The 24,672-nt window shown below is 37.4% G+C and overlaps 1 protein-coding gene across 1 annotated transcript in view; it reads right to left on the bottom strand.

Moving 5' to 3' along the window:
* LOC139695255 (uncharacterized) overlaps positions 1-24,187 on the bottom strand; it is a 242,747-nt gene extending 218,560 nt beyond the window's left edge. Inside the window, exon 1 of the mRNA XM_071593948.1 lies at positions 24,110-24,187. The gene's annotated coding sequence lies outside the window, so the exon portion shown is untranslated. The remainder of the gene's footprint in view (positions 1-24,109) is intronic.
* Between the last annotated feature and the right edge of the window lie 485 nt (positions 24,188-24,672).

Here is a 24,672-nt window from a genome sequence, read left to right as displayed (position 1 = left end):
TTGGAATTCCGTCTGTAGACAAGCTGTATAGATATGCCATCATATTAGGAGACTATTTTAATAACAAATATAAAATACCTTATTTAAGTAAAAAGGAATTAACATCCAGGCACAATATTAAGTATTTAATAAAAAAAATATCACGCGCATCAGGGTAGAAGAAAATTGGAAGTTACAGTATATATAATTTTTGTCGAAATACCGAAGGATTTAAGAATATTACATTCAATAAATGCTACTATGAAAGGGAGAATAAAAGACTCTGTTACACATAATGGATTAGGGCTTGGAACAAATCTTGACACAATATATGTAGCTTTATAATTCCCACACTTTAACCTATCATTTTTGTTTATGTGGCACCTGCTATCGAGCCAGAACTGACTGACTTAGCAGGACCAAAATGAGTATTCCATTTATAAATTCTTAATTTATACTTCTGCCATATATTATGAAGATCATATCACTATGGTATGTGATGAAGATTGTCTGTAATTGTATGTTTTATTGATTGTCTGTAATTCTGTTTCATACTATATATGATGAAGATTATACCACTATTGTGTATGATGAAGATATTATGTTATTGTAGTTTGCATTGTATTGAATTATATTCAATAAGAAATAAATTATATGCATAACATACAAAACTTGTACCTGCTTTCATACCATCAAATAATCCTTTCCTAATCCCTTCTCAAATCCACCAAACCAACGTTCTCCGTTCTATCACAACCTTCAACACACCTCTACCTTCAAATATTTCCTCCACCACCTTTCCTGCCTTCTACACATTTCCCCAGGAACTTCCTCTTTGGCCAGCCTATTTAAAACTTAAGCATTTGCCTTCCTCTCTGTCCAACTATTTTCTCCACTCTACTCAACATCTCAAAGGCCATCAATCTTCGCTCGTCCTCTATCCTCAAAGATCAGGTCTCACATCCATTAAACGCCTCGCTCCATATTTAAAATACTTAAATAATATTTCATGCCCATTTTCACTTTTTGCCTCTGTCATCAATCCTCTCCTTCTTTTAAACACTTCTTTCTCGTTTACAGAGGCCTAGCCAGCGTGAAATAACATCCCTCCTTAATTTATTGCTTTCTTTTAGGAGTTTCCGTGGTGGAAATGCCACTTCCCTTCGCAGTTAGGAGGATTTTGAAATGCTGGTGTGGCGTTGAATGGAAAAGGTAAAGTGGACAGTGAAAAAAGCAAACAAAGAAGTGCTGTTCGTGGAAGCGGAAGTGGTTATACGAAAGAGGCGAAGGATACGAAATGGTAAGCATAATGGGATGGAGGAAGGTTTTGTTGGGATAAATTCAAAGAGGGTAGGAAAGGTGAAAAGGGACATATTAGGTGAAATATTGTTAATAAAAAGACAAAGGGGAGAATATTGGGTAACCATGATGGAGAGAGGACAATGTAGGGCATGTATTATGTAGAATAAAAGGAGGTAGGAAATTTGAGGATTTGAAGAATGATTTCTGTTTCTGTGGCATGATAGGGAATTGATATTGATCCAAGGCAAAGCAGTACCCAGATCGATTGCTATAACTGATGAGTAGATCGAATGACCGGTACTAAGATCAGAAACTTGAGATTTCTTAAATTAGAAAGATAGGTTCCACTCCAGATGGTCCAGCATTTTGAGGAACGCGTTCAACTATTATGTGTGTATCGTGTTCATACTTCGAGTGTTGACTGAAGTGTGATTTGAAGCTGCAAGCTTGAAATCAGACGGAAATCCAATCACTAAACATGGGCCGCAATTAAGTCAATTTTGTCATATATGCATGCATGAGCGCTCGTATACGGAGTCCCTAATCATTTTTACATTTTGTTTCATTAAGTACGAGGTGCCTTCATGATCCAACACTTCCAAATATTTTCTCCGAAATGGGAGTAGATATAACGATGCACTTAAACTTGTAATACGGGTCCAATCTTTATAAGTTCAATTCATACATGGCTGCACCAAGTAGGGTATGGAGTTATATAGTTTCCGCTAGACCGAGAAGCGTTTTCAATTATTAAATTAGCATCGTTAAGTACACAAGCACAGCGTGTAATCATCCGTTTTCTCCAAGGAAGAACATCGTGTGACAACGAACCCAAGAACATTCGACCACGGACCATCGGCAAGTTTCAAGCGGGAAAATGTTAACCCTACGAAAGCGTTCTCGGTGACTATGTATTTGATAATGGCTTCGAATTTGCGGACACATTTTCGTCCATCAAAAGATCATGTCACGAAGTACCAGAAGTTTCAATTTTCTGGCATAAGTAGTTTACGGGCCATCTAAAAAAAATATATTCACACAAAACAAGCGAAATGGGTTGGTTATATGCGTATATCTCGCTGATCACGTCCGCTTTAACTCAAATCCCATGAATAACGCATATTAAGGGAAATTATGAAAGCCTGATGTCACTAATATTCAGATTAAAAACTGAGGAGGACGCTATCTGTTAAAGCTATCATTCGGTTTGGGGGTGAGATCGTTCATCTTCATTATGCGCGCGAGTCATCGTTATTTGCGGGATGAAATACGAATATCATTATGCTATGTTTTTCGGAATTTTCGATGAGAAATGGATATCAAAGCGATTGCTGGTGTTGCCACGAATTATCTGAACTCAATTGTATGGAGTTAAGTCTATAAATAAATCGCAAAAGTGGGTAAATGCAATGATAATCAAAGGAAATATCTTTCCCTTTTCTACGCATTCACCCTGTACGTTCAGACACTCATCCCATCTCTTTACCAGCCCTTGATAGCTCCGGCAGCAAAGAAGCATTTTGTCTGCTGTCGCAGCCAACGAGTAACACCTTGTGAACTACGGCATCATCATTTTCAAAATGTTGGACACCCAAATGATTGATTAGGGGCCCGCACAAATGAAAATCATTGGAGGCTAAGTCTGGACTTTTCGGTGGATGTTCCAAGCGTTCCCAATCAAATGTTCGTGAGAGCTGTTTGTCTTGCTGACGTTTGCGACGTACAGGTATTTATTGAACTACTTACCCTCGTAGGACCCGTGAGAGCATATTGTGCTAAAGAGAAAAATCTAGTAATGGCCACCATTAAGTAATGGGCACTTTAAAATATAACTGCGGCAGCGGGCCTAGGTTATTCAAATGGAAGCACAGAATATATATTGCCCTCTATCCAGAATTTAAGATCAAGAAACAAAAATGCGCACCTTTCAAATCTAATCCTCCATGCTGGCGGTTTTGGATATATGCATACAACGCGTAATTGATACCACTCTATATTATTATTTTAACTGCGATAACTCACCCTTGATAAATTGACAAAATATCTGCCCAAGATAAAAGCAATGTCTTTTCATGAGATGTCTCGTAAAATATACTTTAAGACCCCTTAATTACATGCCAAGATGATATCTCTCTGAAAATACACTCCTTTCATCAAGTCATCCAGTCACACTCGATGCGAAATATGCACTCTTTTCGATTTTTTATCATTAATTTCCCAATCCCCATTTAAACATGACCCAACAAGAGCTTCAAATAATTAATTTGTCGTTAATAAATTATGTGAATCCCTTTGGAAGCCATCTGGATGGTATAGTCCTTATTGGGTGGAAGCTAAAATTTCAATCCTTTAAACATCGCCTTCAAAACTTCCAACGTAACCTTTAATGGCGGTCGGATCGATTTGTGATTGCGGAAAGGTTTCGCTGAAATTTGGTTGATTTGTTCGCAGAAGCCTGGCATGGTGAGGTGATAAGTGTCTCGTGGTCATAATAGACTTTTTAAAAATTAATCATGGTTGTTCAATCAATTGAATCCGATAATTATGCTTCAATGACGCGTAATGTGACTCAATTTTCACAAAAAGTATAACGCATTATGCGTAGTATGATATGGAGCATATTTTCTCTTACAACAGAATATATTACCGATCATAATCAATCAATGAACGCGTCGACTTTATGTAGAATTTACAAATGCAACGTGGATGTATTGAGGTGTATACGGCTTTTGAAGTTTGTAAAAACTCAAATCATAATCCTTAAATATTAAAATTTATCAAATTATATGGCATTCGTCCTCAATTTTAAACAGCTTGGAGAAGGCTTAAACTTGTTCAAAATCAAGTCCTCATATTTTCCAGATCGAAATCGGAATTCATTCTATTTTACAACATTTACACCTGCCCCTATATCTACATCATACCCTAAAATCTTACATTAGGAAATGTGACAGGGGGTGTTAGGTCATCAAATAGCATGGTAATTGGCGATGATTACAAATGGATTTTTTTATTTTCGAAAAGTTTCTATTGTCACTCATCTACATATACACAATTCCACGCAAGGGCGCGTAGCGGGAGGTGTTAGGGCACCAGCCATTCGTGCGCTCCGTAAATATACGAAAATCGTTTACATACTCGGGATAACAGAGAGGAGAACATAGCGACATTAACTACGTCATGATATTTACCGCTGTGTTCACAAATTGTGTGAGAGAAAAAAGGAACAATGAATATCAAAGAAGACAGAATTATTCCCACTGTGTAGGCATTAAACTCGAATGATTCGTGCTTAAATAATAGTTTAAATTACCCAAGCAATATCCGCGTTTCCTGGGCCTGTCTGTCAGGTTACCCAACAATAGCGTTAAGCTTTCTGCTCGTCTACGAATATTATCATTGAAACGGACAGATTTTTCCCCGCATCCTTTTCAATACTGAAATTGGGTCCTTTCCAAATGCCCAACGCGTATTCAAGGCGAGGTCAAAGGAGTGAGACGCGGCACATCTCCTAAACCTTTCAACTCCATTCTCCAAAAGCAATCCACGACACTCGATTAATACCATCACCTTCTCAAACAGTCAAAATAGCTAAAATCTCATCCATTTGTATTGGCAACGAATCATGCCGGTCTGTAATTGACGCGACGATTTAAATACCTTCCAAAGCCTTAGTGCCTACGAGCCGAGAAAGATTTCACCGCTGTGTGTATTATGCTGAAGATATAATATTTACTATAGGCAGAAAACTATCGATATTCCAGGCCATCGATAGTAAGTGGCAATTTGTAAACCTACTATTGATCGTTTACGATAGTACTCAAGTCAATTTTATGCCATTGTATTTCCAAATAAAAATGTTTATACACTAGTTTGGAATCAAACATTTTTAATTTAATGTCATTATCGTAAATTAAAGTAATATGATTGAAGTTCATAAGAGGCTTTTGAAACTTGGGCATCGAGAAGGATGAAAAAATCAAAATGGACGGAATGGAAAACAAACGAAAAGGCATTAGGCATGGCGGGGGAGGAGAGAGGATTTTTGGGAATGGTCCAAAGGAAGCAGGAAAAGTGGATTTAGAGTATTTTGAATGGGGATGGACTGTTGAAGACAGTGAGATAGATGGTAACTTTAGGCAAGCGATCAAGTAGAAGGAATAGGGTAGGTATGTTGAACGGAATGAAGGGAAGAAGGAAGTATGCGGAATTGAAGAACAGCTTAATGTAGTGTGGGATGTCAGGTTGATCTTGTTAGACGAGGCTAAGAAGCGCAGTGATGCTAATTCCGTGTCCACACAAAACCTACTTTAAACGGTAGACTAGTAAATAATAATAATCATTATTCAAATTTAGTAAAGATTTAAAAATGCATTTAAATTAGCCTAATCTTCTCACACAATTTTATTTGCAATTGTTGAAATGGGAATAGTGAATTACGATTAATATAATTGTAATAGTTATTTGCATTTCAATAAAACATAATCCTGATATTTTTTCTAATTTGGAACAAAAAGAGTGACAATATGATAATGACAGTTTCCTCTAAATGAGAACAGCAGTATTCTTCTTCACGCCATAAATATCTGACGAACATCTAACACAGGCTTGTTTTGTATGGTTATCGTATCTATGCCGCGGGCGGTAAAAATATTGCGTGACATACACGTATTAATTATGAGTGAAACTGTCGCATGTGTGCACCAATCTTCACTTATCAGTATTTTACCTGAATCGAAAGTCCCTAACATCGATGGTTAAATCTACTAGCGAGACCACTCAATGATCAGGAGTAGCAACATCATTGACTGCGCGACCGATAGTTCTCTGGGAAAAACATTTAGGATGAAGACTGCTTCGGAGCATACGTGTACCAGTAATCGAGGTAGTAATGTCGATATAAAATCACGAGAAACGCGAGACATTATCAAGCTATCGCCGGCGGAGAGTGAAGCCGGTGTTAAGACTTATACCTCCCGGTACTTACGAGAGCTGATTTTATCGCGGGTCGTAAAAATACCCTTTGCGAGACGGGCGTTTTGAACTGTTTTAAAAAGGAGAAGAACATTCCCTTTCCATGTTCAGCACTCGGGTTGACACAAATCCAGTGAAGCAGGAAATGAACACTTACACAATACCGCAATACGCCCTTGTGGCAAGCCGCTACAAGGGCGTATGGCGGTGGGTGTAAGGGCAACAGCCACGCATGCAGAAAACTTAGTTCATCAATGCATGAATGAATATATATATATATATATATATATATATATACATATACATATTTATATACACATATATATATATATATATATATATATATGAAGGATTCTGCATTCTCGGGTTTCAACGCGTTGTTGTTTAATACTGACAACAGTTTCGCCGAAGTTGCATTTTCATATATATATATATATATACACACACACATATATATACATAAATTCGAAATAGAACGCTCTTCGGCGAAGCACAAATATATAAAAACACAGATGTAGATTTTTTAGCCATAGAAACACAAAGAAAGGACAGTCACATATGTTGTTGTGAGTACTGTTGGCGAGTTGCTGAGTGGCCGTGCCATCAAAACAACATATGTGAGTGTCCTTTCTTTGCGTTTCTATGGTTTAAAAATCTACATCTGTGTTTATATATATATACATATATATATATATATAATATATATATATATATATATATATATATATATGTGTGTGTGTGTGTGTGTGTGTGTGTGTGTGTGTGTGTGTGTGTGTGTGTGTGTGTGTGTGTATATATATACAGGTATATATATTTAATCGTTAAATTCTAATCTTTAAGTTAATATAATCAGACTCTTTGGTTCTATTTTGATATGATTGCGTATCTTGCGAGGGAAAACGGGTACTCGAAATTATCACGGATTCAATCTCTCTTATTTTATCTCGATGTTGGAATCTAAAAATAAATGCAAATTTGATGCCATAATTATTCCCTCTCTGTAGCATTAAAACCAAGGTGTCTTGTACCGTTCTAAAAGCCCAAGTCTTCCCTGATCTCTTCGTAAATCATGGGGGTTCTGACCTAATTCCTCCAACTCACCCCATACGCGCTCACTCATTTAGCAATTTTTAATAAGCTTAGCTGGTTTCCTCTGAGACTTGTCCAAACCTTTAATTAACATTTTCTCCAATCGATCCCAGCTACTCTGCCACGTATTCCATATGTGGCCAAACTAATGAGAAACATCAACTCACTCTTCATCTTTTCATTACATTTTTCTACGATCAATCTAAGGAAATCAAGCTATTTTTAAGACTAACCGGCGTATAATTCATAAAAGATATCTTGGAATAGTATCAAACATTTATTACTTTTTATTTAATTATATTCATATAATAAGTGCACCCCTAGAAAGACCTGAAATTTGTGTACCACCCAAGTGCTTTACTTGTTCTAAAAATATTAAAAAGATATAAAAAAGTTCAAAGGAAGGCAGCAAGATATGTACTCGGAAGGTACAAAAGAACAGATAGTGTCACAGAAATGTTAGATATACTGAAATGGGAGAGTTTGAAAAATAGAAGAAAAAGGAGTAGGATAGGCGCGATGTAGATAATTGTCAAAAAGGACGAAGCGTGGGAAGATTTATGGCAAGGGATAGAAAAGCCTAACTTTTAGGGAAAAAACGACCACATTTTTTAAATAAAAAAAAGAACGCAAATAACAAATAAGAAAAAATACTCTTTTTTAAATAGAACTATTATTTAATGGAACCAGCTTCCTGGAGGTTTGTTTGAGCCCTTTCCATCCAATTTTAGAAGTTTTAAGTATAAATGTAAAGCAGCCACTGGGCAATAAACTTCATTGTAGTTATTAAAATATTGTTTGTATGTGATGTGGACGGCATTTTGTATGTGATGTGGAAGTTTGTTTGTATGTGATGTGGAAGTGTCATTGTATGTAAGAATATTTGTTCCCTTATCTGTTTTTCTAGTGCGTGTATAAATGCATTTTTCGTTGTAAGAGTTATCTTTGACCAAACTTGACCGTTGCCACCAGGAAAATCGCCTAATTGCAACGTAATTCTAAAATAATAATAATAATAATAAAATGCTTGACTCGATCACATCTATTTCATGATTTATGTCTTGATCTTCTATTCTTTAATTCCTAAACTACAGTGTTCCTTGCATTCCGATTTGCAATATTGGAAAAGAAAAAGTTGATCAGGAGCGCACACCTTAATTGGTACAAATTTTATTAACCTGCAAATCACCGATAGTTTGCGTGGTAGGGGTCGAATACACACCAGACTGATTTTTAACGGAATATTTTTTCCCCTAGCGCGGTCGGACAACGTTATTCTGATCACATATCGTTCGTGGGAAAAGTGACATTTTTGTTCTACAATCTGATCTACACCTAATCTCTCTAATTTTATTCACATTATCTCACCTTCCATAGTACGACGGGGATAATAATACATTTTCCAAATCACAGCTAAGAGACCTCCTTCCAATTTATACAAGAGCTCCAATCTGTAATTTAACCTTCGCTCCGTGAGTGATTCCCAGCCTAGCTGCACTAATATTTTGGATTCGCTACTAACTTTATCATTACAACGTTTTACAAATCTAACTCATCTACGCTAGAGACGATCCAAATCGGCAAATCAACCCAACTTCGCGAGGATCCCATATACGTCACGTTACTTGCAGCATACTCTAAATGAGGCCTAATTAGCGACAGATAACATTCCTCTTTGAGCTTTTCAAGACATTTACCCAGAACTCTTCTATTAAATCCTAGTACTCTGTTAGCTTTTCCACATATTCTATATTCAGCATTACTGCTAAAGAGACTCCCTTCCAATTTATGCAAGAGCTCCAATCTGTAATTTAACCTTCGCTCCGTGAGTGATTCCCAGCCTAGCAGCTCTAATATTTTGCATACGTTACTAGTTTATCATAACAACATTATACAAAAATAGCTCCTCATCGTTGCACGCGATCCAATTCCGTAATCAATCCAACTTCATGAGGATCCCATATACTAGCAGCATATTCTAAACGAGGCCAAACCTACGACAGATGACATTTTTCTTTCACCTTTTCATCATATTTCACATTTACCTAGTACTCTTCTAATAAACCCTAATGTTTTGCTAGCGTGTGCATATATTCCCCATATGTGTTTCCGCCAGGAGACATCATTATGAGGGTAAGGCCTAGGTATTTAATTGAGTCTACACATTCCACTTCGGTGTTCCCAATTCTGTAGGCGTTCGGGAGGGAATTGCTCTTTTTAAAAAAATGTATGACTACGCACTTTTTAAAGTTTAATTCTAATTTCCAAGCGTCGCACAAGCGTTGTATAGCATTAATTAAGGTCATCTGGTAAAGCTGCTGCGTCCTCAGTATCACGGTAAATCACTGCATCGTCGACAAATAAACGTGTCTTACTAGTGAGTACAGAGTCAATTTCGTTAATGTAAAGTAGGAATAAAATAGGTCCTATTAGACTTCCCTGGGGAACACCTGAAGTATCTTCTACTGCATTTGAGCTAACTCCATCTATCACTACTCTTTGAAGCCGACCATTCTTTAAGTCTTTAATTCAACCCAGGATATTTTTATCTATGCCATACGTTTCTAGCTTTGTAATTAGTTAACTATGCGCTTTTTTGTCGAAGGTTTTCTTAAAATCTAGAAAAATCGCGTCTACTGGAACATTGCTCTCTCCCTAAGTAAGAATATTGTGAACAACAAGCGGTAGTTATGTCTCGTAGGATCTACATTTTCGGAAACCGTGCTAATTTTTCATAAATAAATCCTGAAAATCATGACTATCGAGGTACCTCACGAGTCAACTAGTAGCTTTATGCTCCATGAACTTTCTCAAAATGGATGTGAGGGAAAAATAGGTCTAGAAATAGGTAATTGCTCGATTCCTCATTGCCTCCGTTTTAAAATATTGGTGTTACGTTAGCCATTTTCCAATCTCTGGGAACCTTGTGTTCTACCAGCGACTTCCTAAATATTATTTCTAGATATGGAGCATTTTTCGAAGTTAGATCCTACAAATATACGAGCGAGTATTTCATCGCGCCCGGAGGATTTATTAGGCTTAATTTTTTCAGCAAACGTTCTATTCCCTATACCTTATACACAAACATCCACCTGAAAGCGATTGGACATCGATTAGGAGTTTCATGAAGTCCCGGGATATCCAATGTGTCGTGGTTAGGAGGGGGGTTTTAAAGAGGAGGTGGGGAAGGAGCGAGGAATACCGGGAATATTTCCGTTCCGTGATCACCAGCAACTCAGACGAGGAGGGATGGAAACCGAGATCGATTAAGCCTAAGCGATGAATCGGAAATAACAGAGAGGTTCATTTGCTAGGCCTCTCTTTCCCCCACACACTTCCCTCCTCCCTTCACAAACCATATTCTCAGATTTTTCTGGCTTCAAATTAAATAAAAAGTTCGAGACCAATCGAATGTTGAGTGAATCGCTTCGAGGATGATGGATGACAACGTGTCTGTGTATTTCCGCTCACGTTCACATGTCCTGCTTCGAGTCCACAATTAAATCGAGTTTGAAAAGAAAATGCAAATGGCGACTTGGATGTCACGGCTTCATTATTGCGAATGATGGTTATACTCCAACCAACAAGCGATTCCGCGTACAACAATGCCTATTGCTCGATCGCAAGAGATTTATAATTGGGACATTGGAAGCAAAAACCAATAGTAATATGCCATAAAATTATGATTAGATCGCCAACTAAATGCCCATTGACTCGAAAGTCAATCAAAAGAGATTTTTAAGCGACAACTGTTCATTATTTAAACGAATAAAAACGCTTGGATCAATCAAATTTCAATCAGTTTATATAAATTTTGGTGAACTTTATGCTTGATGGAGGATACCCCCAGACATTTACTAGCGAGGGAAGAAGTAAGGGAATTCCAGTAACCTACGAGTGACCTGCAGTAACCTTCATCGCAAATAGGAACGTCAAAAAAACTTGTAATCGGAAATCGAAATGTTCCCTCCCGAACCCCTGAATGAGGGTTCCCTCCCGAACGCCTACTGTAACACTAATACCGAAATAGCAAGCGTAAAATCGATCAAATAATTAGGTGTCACAGGGATGTTGGATAGAATGAAAGGTAAAAGGAGGTATTTAGAATTGAATAGGGGCTAATTGTATTGTTGGATGCTAGGTTGTGTTTTTCTAGGAAAGGTTAGAAAATTGTCGCTCTAGCGTTTGGTAGCTTGTGTACACCCAAAACCTACCAATAATATATATGTATATGTACATTATATATGTATATGTACACACACACACAAACATATATATATATATATATATATATATATATATATATACATATATATATATATATATATATATACACATACATACATATATATATGTACACACACACACACACACACATATATATATATATATCCATATATGGAACACATAAAAAAGATCTCCTAAAAGAGTACTGGGGTGATGTGATGAGAAGGTTATAGAGAAATACTATATTTCGCTAGTTGGGCCTAATTTAGAATATGCTGCTAGTATATGGCATCCTTACAAAGTTGGATTGACTGCCGAATTGAATTGCGTGAAGCGTAGAGGAGCTAGATTTGTAAAACATTTTTAAGATAAACTAAGTAGCGTATCGAAATTATTAGAGGAGGTAAGCTGGGACTTTTTCACGTAACGAAGGTTAATTTACATATTAAATCGTTTGCATAAATTGGAAGGACTTTTCCTTAGCGATGCTGTTGAAAATGCATTATTAGCCACATTGTACCACGGTACGAGAGACCGTGTCAATAATATGAAAGATATTAAGTGTGGAACAGATAGATATAAGATGTCATTTTCCCAATACCAAACAATATTTTATATGTTGTATTATTTATTTATTAGTTATTAGATAAAATGTATTACTTATTGTTTGTAAAATTTATTACTTATTGGTAAAAAGAGTGCTTCGTAAATGTGACGAAAAAGTGAAGGAACGATGTTCTCTTGCCCTAGTCAGGCCCCACCTAGAGTATGCAGCCAGTATATGGGATCCTCAAGACATAAATTTAATTTCGGAATTGGATCGAGTTCAGCGGAGGGGGGCTAGATTTGTCAAAAATTGTTATGACCAACGCAGTAGCGTAACTACTTTGCTAGAAAATTTAGGCTGGGATTCCCTTACACAGCGGCGTTTACAATATAGATTAAACCTATTACAAACATTTAATAAGGGTCCTTTTCCGATGACATCAAGAACATAATACGAACCCCAACGTATTACGGGCGGAGGGATCACGAATGTAAGATTAGAGAGATAGACTGCAAGACTGACAGGTTTAAATGGTAATTTTTTCCAAGAACAATAAGAGACCAGAATACTTGTAATCGAAATCCCCCAGGAGTCGGCTCGAAATAATAAGAATTAACCTACAAGGTAGCGACTGCGAATGGTTATACGATTATATTTATATATAATTTTTAACAGGTTCCCCTCACCTTTTACCATCCATTTGAAAAACCCTAACCCCCTCATCCCTTACCCTTTCCTCCTGGTGCTGCACCCCCTGCCACACACCTTTTTGGTGGCTCGCAGGGTATAGATGTAGATGTAGAAGACCATCCGACTACGCGCTAGGGGGAAAAATATTTTGTGCTGAAACTAATCTGGTGCGTAATCACCCCCTTTCACAGACCCTAGCAGTGGCTTGGTACCCTGGTACCCATGGTATCCTGCCTGCCGTGCTGGGTAGAATGTACTATACATGCATCTAGATACGAGTTATTGGCAAAAAACAGAATGGGTTAAAAATCTATCGGTTGCGCCATGTGGTGATATCAATCCTGGAATGCTAAACCGAACTTGTTGGTTGATTGTTAGTCAAAAATTAATTCTTGAATCACTCAAACAATTAAAATAATTTAGCACATACTACCCTTAATCGACAGCAACCGCCATTACTCATTTGTAACCAGGAGTAGTTATTAGACCCTACTTATAAAAAGTTTAAAGATGAAAAAAATTCCTCTACGTTCTTTGCTTGCGTTTTATTTGCCCAACAGGCTTTTGCCAATGCCTAGTTTATTTTATAATTCTTTTGGGAGTCTTCTTTTGCGCCAAGAGGCATTTGACCTCAGCTTCGGTAAAGATTTGATCATATAGCTACGTCATCAAACCAAGTGCGCAGACATGGCTTCAATTATTCACTCTCCATTCGAGCGTGGAGTAATCTCTAGCGCTCATTGCGATGCAATCAATTTTTAACGTCATCCATCACAGGTCCATTGGAGTCTGCAATACAATGCAGCATACGTAGGGTAATCATCTTTAGTGAAATTAATTCGGAGTAGGTTAAATTTTTTGATTGCATTTCCCAAAAAAATACCGTTCAAAATTTATGAAATCTTTTTATATAGCTTTTTTTAACAAGTCTTTTAATATAGTCCATATATATTAATGAAATGCCTAAGGGGTTATCCAAATTTTAGTAACTTCCAATATCTATCTTTTTTATTTTATTTGTTGGTTATTGTATCGAATAAGTATAAAGTTAAAGACAAGTTTTGTATGGGCACAGAATAAACATGCCTATATTACTTAGCCTCGGCTAACATGACACAACCTGATGTCCATTATTATGATGAATCCTTCTTCAATTCCTCATAAATTCTACCTTGCTTTATTCCACCCATCATGACCACTCTATTTCTCTCATTGCCTTAATTAACTAACATTCTCACACCTATCATCCCATCACCGATCAATACGACCTTCATCCATTTTTCCAGCCTCATTATGATTTCTCCCAACAATCCCCTCTCCCCTCCCACTACACCCAACACTTCCTCATTTGTTTTCCTTTAGGTCCACTTCACCTTCTCCATCCTTCTCCACACCCACATTTCAAGAGCTTCTAATCTAAGCCTATCATCCTGCTTCAGTGACCATGTTTTCTCATGAGCTGTACATAACTACGCTCCATATCAAAGTTTTAACGAGCCTTTTCTTAACATCCTCACTCAGCATCCCTGTCAACAATACTCCCCTCCTTGGGAAAGATTATTTGCCTAATGCAATTCATCTCCTTATGTCTCAACTACTTTGACCATTTTGATCCAAAACACTTGTGAGACACGTAAAGTGTTCCATACCTGCTCTAGTTTATGAACCTCTATTTTAATATTTAACTTAGCCTTCCTCTCTATCGTAATCCGCATAAACTCAGTATTGTTTACATTTATCCTCATCCTATAACTATCGCACTTCAATACCAATTTGCTCAGAAATGCTTGCTACCACGTGGCTGACTGGCTAACTAAAGCTTGATCATTCGCAAACCCAATGAATGTTATGAAACATTCGGCTACATACGGCTTCGTCCGTTTTATTTTACCTTAACGACTAATTATATAAGTGATAGTTTGATGCAATTATCTTATTTTCGTGCTGAACCACATTTTGCATATGGAATAAAAGGTTTCATTCTTCACTTATCATTTTTCCCTCTGCATTACAGCCTTCAACTTGTTATCGCCAATCAAAATAGCATGCGCCCACTTTTCTTGCCTTAAGAGTTACAAACAGCAATAAGAACACAATAAAAACATTACTCAACTTAATTTCCTTAAAATTTTACACTGGTTTGTTCACTATGCAATTTTTATTGAATATTAAATAATCTTAGCATTCGTGCGTGCATATAAATGATACAGTTGATTTTTTGAAAAACTTGGTTGATCATACACATGACAAAATGAATTTTAAGAGGGCTATGAAAATTTAATTTATATTTAATCCTTGCCAAGTGACGGAATCTCATCATTTTTACATTTAAAATTCAACGATAAACTTACCCAAAAAATTATGAGAACTATCATATTTTATATGCTCCCTTTAACATTCATTCGTCACTCAATATGACAGCAAATTCACTTTTCCTGTTTTCATAGAATTTCTCCCAACAACCTACTCTCTAACCTCACCATCATTAGGCACTTTTTTCCCCTTTTAATCGGTCGCTTAGGGTCTGATCAATCAGTAAGACAGGACTCCTTTAAATGATATGTACCAAATTACATGGATTTTTTTAGTAAAATGTTGGTATTGATGAGGAAAAAATGGAAGAGTGAAGACGTTCCTGGGGTTTATCGCAAGATAGAACTTGATTCAAACGTCACACAGGAGGAGGTCAGCCTCCATTCAATCTATATGAGAGTCTAAGGTTAACTGTTAGCTAAGGAGAAATTTTGCGGTAGTCCGGATATGTAAGTCCTGAAAAAAATATTCACAGGTGGCACTATCGAGTAGGAATCCCACGACGTGAGCCACACGCTGAATTCATTTCAGCTCTGGAGAACGACCTCCAGGATGGAGGACCGCGACTAATCCTGACCTCTCTGGAGAGGGCAGCACGACCAACTGTCCGCCATTATGCACGGTCGACGGTTCGCATAGAAGGGATCCCTTCACCCGTGAGGAAACTGCACGCTAGACGCGGAGGGCGTCGCGAAAACACACGCAAATACGCTCCGTGGCGCGCAGAATTTTTTTTAAGCCGCGCTCGAAGCGCAGTATTCCTCGTGTCGATGTGTCCTTTCCTTTGGCCGGTTCCCCGACGTTACATATTCACAGAGCACCGGAGAGGAAATAGGAACCGACCAAATCCAATTTGATAACACAGTGATTCACAGAAGTAATGCGATTCCAAGACAAGAATCTGTATCTATCTCCACTCTGATAGTTGAGTAGGAATAACATCGACGTCCCTATGGTAACGCGAATACTATGGAAACAGCCCAAAATATTTTGACCACTCAAAAGTTAATTGCTTTCGTAATTTGTAATTATTGGTACTACTCTACCGTTTAACATCATTGCAGAGCATCGCTACCTTCCTAAGCTCCGTCTAACAAGACAAATCCTGACACATTCCCAAACTGAATCAAATTATTTCATTGAATTTATCAAAATGAAATTAATTATGATATGATGAATATGAATATTAAACAAATTTGTTCTTATTTAAAATCCACGCAATCTGTATGTATGATGAACCTATTTGTTCGTTTTTACGGTTGGTGACCTAACACCCCCCGCCACACGCCCTTGCGGCGGCTTGCGGGGTATTATGTAGATGTAGATGTAGATTTATGGAGCAGAATTTTTCAGACTATTCAGAGAATTTCACTTTAATAAAACAACTATTATGACCAGGCAGTCTACAATTGAAGGTAGATTTTAAATGGATACAGACTGAACAGGGACACATGTTTTTGTCTATGCCAACAGAGCAACACCTGAACTACGACCAACACATCTTTAATTTCACTTACTTCCTTCCTCCATTCATTCAACCCAACATACCTATCCTTTTCCCCCCTCTACCTACCATGTATAACATTCCCCCTCTATCACAGTCTTCAATATCCCACTACTAATCAATATGCTCAACGTCCATCTTTCCTGCGTTCTTTTGATTTCACCCAACAATATCCTCTCTTCCCCCTGCATGCCTAGCAATTACTCATTTGTTATCCTTTTTGTCCACTTCACCTTTTCCATCCTTTTAACAATATCCTCTCTTCCCCCTGCATGCCTAGCAATTACTCATTTGTTATCCTTTTTGTCCACTTCACCTTTTCCATCCTTTTCAAAACCTAAGTTTCAGAGATATCCAATATACGTATATCATCCTGCAGAAATGGCCATGTTTCCGCGCCGTACATAACCACTCTCATTATCTAAGATTTGACCAGCCTCATCTTAACCTCCTTTCTCAACGTCCCTGTCATCAATTCACTCCTCTTTGTGAAAGCCTTTGTCAAATGCAATTCTTCTTCTTATGTCCCTCCTGCTTTGATTATTTTGGTTCAGAACACTTCCGAAATAGATGAACTGTTCCATATGCTCTAGTTTTTACCTTCCTATTTTGACGTTTCACTTAGCCTTGCTCTTTCTCGAAAACAGCATAACCTTGGTTTAATTTTCAAAATCATTAAGTTGAATTGAAAAAATTCAATTGAATTTTCCTCTCTGTCTGTATCTGCTTCTGTTCAAGACCCAGTGTTTCCACTTCTTACATTCATACTAGGAACATGAAACTTACATCATTTTACGCGGAAAATTATTGTCATTGATTATATAATATAATATACATATATCATAATCCGTTTTAGCTTCCCCGCCAATTCTTAGTAGCGAAGAGTTATCTAATATATATATATATATATATATGTATATACAGGGTTCGTCCGGAAAATAAGTGTACTGATTTTTTCCCGCCGCTCCAGGCGCGCTCAGCACCGCTCTGACGGGCTGCGATTGGAGGGGGGTATGTTGGCAAGCGACGCTGAAAAAGGCAGTCGGCTCTGAGCTGTGGTGTAGTGAGGAGCTCTGTTAACGCGAACCTCCACGCTCGACCCACGTCACGGAACGCGATGCCGAAGTTTTTGGAGCAGCGTTATTCCATCAAATTTGCGGTAAAGCTTGGGAAATCGTCTACCGAAACTGTCGGTATGATTAACCAGGCTTACGGGGAGTCAGCCATGTCCAGAAACATGATCTTTCGGTGGCACAAGATGTTCGTGGAGGGCAGAGAAGAGGTCGACTACGAACCACGACCTGGACGCCCATCAACGGCACTCACCGACGAAAATGTGCGAAACGTTCGCGATGTACTGAACTCTGATCGTCGTCTTAGTGTTCGGATGATAGTGCGGAGTGGCACACCCCATCATCACCCCGTCAAAAGAAAGCTCGCATGAGCAAATCTCGGATCAAGGCGATGCTCATTGTCTTTTTTGACAAAAGGGGAGTCGTCCACTACGAATTTGTACCTGAACGACAAACTGTAAATGCTGCATTTTACGTCCAAGTGCTCGACAGGCTTCGAAAACGAGTCGCCCGCGTCCGGCCAGCGATCAAAAACATCTGGCGGCTGCATCACGACAATGCGCCGTCTCACACCGCGCTCGTCGTGTCGGACTTCTTGGCCAAGCACGGCGTGGCAACGCTGCCGCACCCGCCCTACAGCCCGGACTTGGCACCACCGGACTTCTTTCTCTTCCCGAAGATAAAGAGGAGTTTGAAAGGAACGCGATACGGGACTTTGGACGCCGTCAAAGAGGCCGTGACGACGTGTCTTCGAGAGGTTCCCGATGATGCCTTCGCGGGAGCGTTCCAGGAATGGGAACGCCGCTGGAACAAGTGTATCGATTCACAAGGGTCCTATTTTGAGGAATATTAGCTTAAGATATGTAAAAGTGTAATAAATTTTTTTTCCTGAGCTCAGTACACTTATTTTCCGGACGAACCCTGTATATATATATATATATAGTATATATATATATATATATATATATATATATATATATATATATATATATATATATATATATATATATATATATATGTAACTTTTATATTTTATTCCCGTAAATTAAGTATTAGTCTGCGCTCAGCGGGTTTTTTTATTAATATATGCGCGACAAAAGCAAGTTGCTCGGTCACATAATGATAACAGCGCCACTAAACTTGAACCAACTAATACTTAAACATTCTGACAGTATTTTCTTTCTGTTTCGTAAACTATATCGATGGACTTCAGCTAGTTTTCAATTTTTTAATTATAATGCATGCCGCTGTGTTCTCCATAAGGACAGTAGATATGATATTTTTATTGGATCAACCGTTTATCTTTTAATCAATTCCTCCCGCAAGATCTCGTGCAAAAAAGGTTATTTTCATGTCAAATTATTTGGAAAACCAGAAGATCGAAGATATGTTTTCAGTTTGTTAAAAAATAAAAATAATTTTGCCATTGAATGTACCAAGTTTTGTGTAATTGACACATGCTTATGATAACGGACAAACCTCAATTATCAACAATATAACCTGTGAACTAAACTCGACGCAGAACACCTTGAAAATTTCGCTATTGTGTTAGCAATATTGAGAATGTTTGATATTTGATGACAACTCATTAGCGGCATATCTAATATTTCTCTTTATTAATTCAAAGATTATAAAAATAATATTCGAACGTAAACACAAGGTCGTGTTCGGCAGCGGTGCATGCTCAAGTGACCAGCAAAACTTTTCCGGTGTCCCCCGGCGGTCCCTTCTCTACGTGGGACGAGTAGAATTAGCTACAACTACCGATGATATCACCAGATATCTTCAAAAGAAATTTCCTAATAGTGATTTTGTTTGTGAAAACTTATATGCTGGTGAGAATTTTCGTTCCTTTAAAGTAGACGCACCACTGAATTTACGAGAAGATTTATTTAAATGTGAAATCTGGCCCCAGGGAGTGAAGATAGGAAAATTCTTCCCATCGAAAAGGTTTAGTCTACCCTCCTCACCTGCGATGGACACAGATGTGGTAGTTGCTCCTAATCAAACGTCATATGATACTGTAGGTATCCAGACCGGAATGGTCACACGGAGACAAACGAACTCTATGAAAAAAGACTCCACGAACCTGTGACTATACTCGGAAAATTTCGGCGAACCCACCAAAAGGTTAACCGTGACGAAAGACCGACCTGTTTCATGTAAAAGTGGATCTGAGTTAAAAATCTTAGTGCTAAATATTCAGTGCTTAAGTAACAAACTTGTGGGTCTTGAAGCTGTGACTACAAGTGAAAAACCTGACATAATCTGTATCTGTGAACATTGGCTAAAAGACGTGACTGTATCAATCCCAGGTTATGTAATTGGTGACGCTTTCTGCCGTCAAAATCATCAACATGGTGGTGTTGTTATTTTTGTCAAAGATAGCCTAGTTTTTAATTCTATTTCACGTAACATAAGTAAACTCAATGATGAATTAACGTTTGAATGCTCGGCTGTAAGGCTTACAATGGCTGACCATGCTTTGGTTGTCCTGGTTATTTATAGGTCTCCCCTGGCTTGCTATGTGTCATTTCTCGAAAAACTCGAGAATTTATTGTATAATATAACTAATCATTCGTCCAGACCCACAATTATACTTACTGGGGACCTCAATTGCAACCTGATGGTTGATGGTAAAGATCAAAGACAACTATTGCAAGTTTTTGACACATATAACATGAAACCACTAGTAAGTTCCCCTACCAGGATAACAGCAAAGAGTAAAACTCTGTTAGACAATGTCTTCACAGATTATCCTGAAAGCAGTACTGAAACCAAAGTATTTGATCCTGCAGTGTCAGATCACTCCGTGATTTTGTCTACTTTTTATTTGTGTAAAAATGCTTCATCATCATCATCCAGGGCCTTTAAATACCAGAGGTACTTCAGTGAGTCGAATGTTAACTATTTTCGGGTGTTGCTTAACCAGCACAACTGGGTGGGGTCATTTCAGTTGGCCAATGTTAATGAAAATTTCGAAGTCTTCTACAGTTACTTCATACATTACCTAAACCTTGCTTTTCCTTACGAGCCAGTTAAAATTAGGAGAGGTAATAAGAAAAGCTGGCTTACGCCCGAAATCCGCAGTATGTCAAAAAAATTGAAAACTATGTACTTACAGATTGAATCTTCTAGTGACAGCACAACATACCAGCTTTACTCCCAGCAAAAAAGAGAGTTCAGGTATTTAATAAAGCAGGCAAAAAAGGAGTATAATGACAGGCGGATTAGGAATGCCTCTAATTTCTCAAAAGTAGCATGGGAAATCATAAAAAGCAACAGCAACTTAAATTCCATGGTTTTGCCTCTCCAGGTAAATGATAACATTGGCAACTTAATCACGGAACCAGGTAAAATATCCAATGCTTTTAATAAAGCTTTTTTGTCTCTACCTAATTCCCCACATCCTGTGCCTTCAGGGCCCATGTCAATCAATAATGCAACTGATACATCAATGTATCTTAAACCCTGTGATGTGAGTGAATTATGCTATTATCTCAATAAGATAGGGAAAAAACACTCTGCTGACATTGATGGTGTGACTGGAAAGTTATTAAAAGACTGTGGAGATCTCATTCTAGCACCACTGCTAATGCTGGTGAACCAGTCCTTGGCTGAGGGCATTTACCCGAATTCCCTTAAAATGGCTAAGGTTTTACCAATTTATAAGAACAAAGGGGACCGAAACGATTTAAAAAACTATAGACCAATATCTATCATTTCACAATTTGGTAAAATTCTCGAGTGTGTTTTCTGCAAAAGACTGGTTGATTATCTTGAAAGCCAAAATGTGCTATCAGACAACCAGTTTGGCTTCCGCAAGGGAAAGTCTACTAATCTTGCTCTTTTTGAAGCTATCAATTATATAATTCAAGAGATTGACTCTAAATGTAAGGTTTTGGGAATTTTCTATGATCTGAGCAAAGCATTTGATACTGTAGACCACAGTAAGTTGATATCAAAATGTGAGCTATTGGGCATCAGGGGAGTAGCACTGAGCTGGCTAAAGTCCTATCTTGCAAATCGGCAACAAAGGGTGGCCTACAAAAATGATGGAGAAATTTTCCTCTCCACCCCCCTGGAGGTCAACAGAGGGGTACCACAGGGGTCAGTGCTTGGACCTATACTTTTTCTAATTTTTATTAATGATCTTCCTGGGCAGCTGCAGTTAAATGGTTCTAAAAAATGTGTTATTTATGCTGACGATGTGAGTGCAATGACACCCAGTAAAAATTTATGGGATCTGGCTGTGGCTGGTGATCTTCTGACGAAAACTATGTCTACATGGTGCAAATGTAATAATCTGTCTTCTCATCTCTGCACAGCACAATTGATAACTCTTTTTCAACATATGGTAGTAATTTAAATTTTGTAAGTAATTTTAAGTTCCTAGGACTTCATGTAGACTGTAACCTCAAATGGAATTTCCACGTTTTGAACTTAATTAAAAAGTTAAATTCTGTGTACTACTTACTCTCCATAATAAGACACACTGTAAGTCAAAATGTGTTGATTATGTTGTACTATGGATCATTTCATTCAAGAATTTCTTATGGAATTGTATTGTGGGGACTGCCCTCTCACCTTCTCAGTGTTCTAAAGATACAGAAAAAGATGGTGAGAATTATGTGCAATGAAAATTATTATGCACACTGTCGACCTCTCTTTAGAAAGTTAAAATTGTTAACTGCTCCCTGTGTATATATCTATCAATCTATAATGCTTGTTAAAAATTATAGTGCAGATTTTGAAACGAACAATAGCATTCACCTGTACAATACAAGACAATGCAACAACCTGCATGTAAAATCAACAAACTTAACCATGGCTGCAAATGGTCCTAAGTCAATGTGTATAAAATTATATAATAACCTACCTATATGTATTAAAAAAGAAGAGCGTGAACCAGTATTCAAGAAAATGGTCCGAGAATACCTCTCTGATAAGTGTTTTTACAGCATCAAAGAATACCTGAGACCTAATTCATAAATGTTCATTCCTTCCTTTTATCCTTGTAACACTTGTTTCTTGTAATATTTTCTATTTTTTGTAAACCATGACATGTCCTATACACTTGCTAGAGCTACTATGCACTGTGTCACTTGGATGAATAAAAATGTTAATATTATTATTATTATTATTATTCGTTTTAAATATAAGTTATAAGTTTCAGTACACTGAATTTTCGTGCAAATGAACATTTTTTTGAAAATACCAATCTCGATGAACGTTTTATGAAAAATTTAGACACAAAAAATTGTTCCATTGTTTCTGTATAATGAAATCGCATTAGTATCATATTATTTTTTTCTGGATGAAAAATTTTTGCAAGTGATATTAATTTTAAATATGGGATATCACGTTCAGTCCAATTCCCATTTGTGAAACATCACGACTTTATAATATTTTCTTTCTTCTTGCAAAATTATACATTCAGGAAAAAACACCAAAACTTACTTTAAATCAAATAATGCCTTACAAGTATTACAACCATGTGTGTCTGGTAGGTTTGATAAAAAATAAAGAAACTGGCCGACCTATTACGTTTTGGAATATATATGACTTCCAGTAAGCTTGCTCAGGCCATTTTTTTAAACTAATTCACATTAATACTGTCATTTCTGAGGGTTTCAGTTCTTTTAACGTCAAAATGAAGGGTACCGGAAAAGTTTAAGTGCTTTAGACTGCAATTGTACGGAATTGTACTACCAAAAATAAGGCATTTTCTTTGAAACCAAGAATGTATAAAATAATATATTGATACGTACACACGACTTAAAAATATATGCATTCATAGTTTCCATTTCTTATAGTAGTCCGAAAAATAAACAAAATCTCGCCCAGGCCTTAAAAGAGGAATTTTCAAGGGAAAACTGATAGCTATGGCCTTGCATGATAAAATTGGAATGTTTTTTAGTATCTTTTACAGCTTTATACTTTCTTTGCAGAGAATATTTTTTATTATCAACACTTTATAAGGACATGAACTTGTTCCTACCATTGTTGGCATTGTGTTCATAATAGAAACACCAATCATTACCAAGATTATCTCGAAATTATCACCAACAATTCAGCATTGGCGAAACAGTGGCCGTTGATGTGATCACGTTCTGTAAATACTAGGAAAAATAATATTCGGAGAAAGAGAGTGATATTCAAGCCAAAAATGATTACCTATAGAGCGCGGTTTGGCCCCAAAATTTAAAGAAAACGAACGAAAATGCGAAAAAAGGTACAGAGCTGAATAAAAGATTATCGCAACACTACTTGATGTAAAATTTGAAAATTGTCGGTTACATTGTGGAATCTGTGCTGGAAGAAAATTCGTCGGCAATCCTCAAAACATATACGGATACCTTCTATTCGCGATATTTCTAGAAAATGGAAGGAAGGAAGAGTTGCACTCACCATTCTATCCCTCGACTGAGTGGCGTTGACCGATCGAAATGAGTTTACGAGCCTGCCTCGCAACGTCCTCTATGAAAGTTCACAATTGAATGGAGCTTTTCTTTGCCACTCTAGCAGAAAAAAGGCAACAGGCATGATGGCGTTCTCAAGTGGAACAGAAGCTATCCATCGAGCGACTTCCTCGTTACACGACGTGATGATGCAGTGTATCCTGCAGCGGACCTCGAGGGTTCCCATAAAAAAAATCAGATTAGATGATCGTCGAAACATTTGAGGCGAAAACACCATCTTTCCTGGAAGAAAGAACGGTTTAAACTTCTTTAGTCTAAACATCCTAATGGAAGGTCCCTTATAGTCAAATAAAAAGCTGGAATGCATTTCAATTCATAGTTCATAAGAGTAATGGAATTATCAAACAACACAGTACCATGGAAGTAGAGGCAGGAAATTCACGTAAAATATGAATATAATGATAAAAGAGGCTTCAAAAATTTAATAAACTAGCAGTTTTATCTTTTATTTTAATTTTATTTTGATTAATATTGAAGATTAATAAACTAGCA

The sequence above is a fragment of the Hetaerina americana genome, unplaced genomic scaffold, assembly GCF_022747635.1.
Source record: "Hetaerina americana unplaced genomic scaffold, ioHetAmer1.1.p SCAF_6, whole genome shotgun sequence".
NCBI classification, from domain to species: Eukaryota; Metazoa; Arthropoda; class Insecta; order Odonata; family Calopterygidae; genus Hetaerina; species Hetaerina americana.
The sequence above is the reverse complement of the archived record's forward strand: the minus strand, read 5'-3'. Positions and strand labels throughout refer to the sequence as shown.